The 2,583-nt window shown below is 62.8% G+C and overlaps 1 long non-coding RNA gene across 1 annotated transcript in view; it reads right to left on the bottom strand.

Annotated features, from left to right (window-relative positions):
- Positions 1 to 278: 278 nt before the first annotated feature.
- The window catches only part of LOC120498980, a 3,789-nt gene continuing 1,484 nt past the window's right edge, over positions 279 to 2,583 (bottom strand). The window contains exons 2-4 of the long non-coding RNA XR_005626783.1: positions 1,733 to 1,911; positions 1,076 to 1,153; positions 279 to 546 (exon numbers count right to left, since the gene is read on the bottom strand). This is a non-coding gene — a long non-coding RNA (uncharacterized LOC120498980). The remainder of the gene's footprint in view (positions 547 to 1,075; positions 1,154 to 1,732; positions 1,912 to 2,583) is intronic.

Raw genomic sequence — 2,583 nt, 5'->3', positions numbered from 1 at the left:
ATCTCGAAATGGGGACAGGGACCCCCGAACTTGGGACAGGGACCCTGAACTGGGGATGGGGACCCCGAAATTGGGGAGGGGGACGCCAAAATTGGGAGAGGGAGCCCAAAATGGGGGACAGGGACCCCAAATTGGGACAGGGACCCCAAAACTGGGGATGGGGACCTCGAAATTGGGGACAGGGACCCCAAAATTGGGACAGGGACCCCCGTAATGGGGACAGGGACCCCCAAAATGGGGACAGGGACCCCCGGGCTAACCCCAGGACCCCCGAAATGGGGCCAGGGACCCCAAATTTGGCACAGGGACCCCCGAAATGGGGCCAGGGACCCCGAATTGGGGCCAGGGCCCCCCGTACCTGGGAGCCCCCCAGGGCGGTGACCGCCGTGACCTCGGGGTGGGCGCGCAGGGTCCCGGCCAGCCCCGGGGGTCCCGCCAGGACGTTGAGCACCCCGGGGGGCAGCGCAGCCCCCTCCCCAGCCAGCGCCCCCAGCAGCAGCAGCGGCGGCGCCGTGGGCGGGGGGCTCAGCACCACGGCCGTGTTACCTGGGACCCCCAAAAACTGTGAGAGACCCCCCAAAAGGGACCCCAAAAACCACTGAGACCCCCCCACAAAAGGGCGGGGGGCTCAGCACCACGGCCGTGTTACCTGGGAGCCCAAAACTGGGTCACCTGGGGGACCCCAAAACCCCTGAGACCCCCCAAAAGGGACCCCAAAACCTCTGAGACCCCCCCCAAAAGGGCGGGGGGCTCAGCACCACGGCCGTGTTACCTGGGAGCCCAAAACTGGGTCACCTGGGGGACCCCAAAACCCCTGAGACCCCCCAAAAGGGACCCCAAAACCTCTGAGACCCCCCCCAAAAGGGCGGGGGGCTCAGCAGCACGGCCGTGTTACCTGGGACCCCAAAAACTGTGAGACCCCCACCCAAAAAACTGTGAGAGACCCCCCCCAAACCCGCTGAGACCCCCAAAAGGGACCCCCAAAGTGTCCCCAGTGTCCCCAATCCCCCAGCTGTCCCCAGCTGTCCCCAAGTGTCCCCCCAGTGTCCCCAGTGTCCCCAGTGTCCCCACTCACCCATGGCCAGCAGTGGCCCCAGTTTGCTGAGCAGCGCTGGCAGCGAGCAGGGACCCAGCAGCACCACGGCCACCACCCCTGGGGACACGGGGACACCATGGGGACAGGGACAGGGACACACAGGGGACAGGGACAGGGACAGGGACAGGGACCCAGCAGCACCACGGCCACCACCCCGGGGGACACACGGGGAGGGGACAGTGGCACTCACAGTGGTGACACACAGGTGACACACAGGTGACAATGGCGCTCACAGGTGACACAGTGGCACTCACAGTGGTGACACACAGGTGACACAGTGGCACTCACAGTGGTGACACACAGGTGACAGTGGCACTCACAGTGGTGACACACAGGTGACACACAGGTGACAATGGTGCTCACAGGTGACACACAGTGACACACAGAGGTGACAATGACACACAGTGGCATTCACAGTGGTGACACACAGGTCACACACAGGTGACAATGGTGCTCACAGGTGACACACAGTGACACACAGAGGTGACAATGACACACAGCGGCACTCACGGTGGTGACACACAGGTGACACACAGGTGACAATGGCGCTCACAGGTGACACAGCGGCACTCACAGTGGTGACACAGGTGACAGTGGCACTCACAGTGGTGACACACAGGTGACAGTGGCACTCACCCAGTGGCCTCCAGCCCCGCGTGTCCCCCGTGTCCCCCGTGTCCCCGCCGTGTCCCCGCAGCAGCCGCAGCCCCAGCTCCAGATCCGCCCCCAGGGTCCGGCAGAGCGGCCGCGCCCCCAGCAGGGACAGCAGCGACGCCAGGGTGGCACCGGGGTCACCAGACAGCACAGCGGCCAGCCTGGGGACAGAGGGGACATTGGGAGTCATTGGGGACAGCAGGGACACCAGGGTGGCACCGGGGTCACCCGAGAGACTGGCAGCCAGCCTGGGGACAGAGGGGACAATGGGGACAATGTGGGGACAATGAGGGGACATTGGGGACAATGGGGACAATGAGGGGACAATGGGGACATTGGGAACAATGGGGATATTGGGGACAATGGGGACAATGAGGGGACATTGGGGACAATGAGGGGACATTGGGGACAATAAGGGGACATTGGGGACATTGGGGACAATGGGGACAATGAGGGGACATTGGGGACAATGAGGGGACAATGGGGACAATGAGGGGACAATGGGGACATTGGGAACAATGGGGATATTGGGGACAATGGGGACAATGAGGGGACATTGGGGACAATGAGGGGACATTGGGGACAATGAGGGGACATTGGGGACAATGAGGGGACATTGGGGACAATGAGGGGACAATGAGGGGACAATGGGGACAATGAGGGGACAATGGGGACATTGGGAACAATGGGGATATTGGGGACAATGGGGACAATGAGGGGACATTGGGGACAATGAGGGGACATTGGGGACAATGAGGGGACATTGGGGACAATGGGGACAATGAGGGGACATTGGGGACAATGAGGGGACATTGGGGACAATGGGGACAATG

This window comes from Passer montanus, unplaced genomic scaffold (assembly GCF_014805655.1).
Source record: "Passer montanus isolate IOZ18808 unplaced genomic scaffold, ASM1480565v1 scaffold1541, whole genome shotgun sequence".
Lineage (NCBI taxonomy): Eukaryota > Metazoa > Chordata > Aves > Passeriformes > Passeridae > Passer > Passer montanus.
This window is presented reverse-complemented; position numbering and strand designations above follow the sequence as displayed.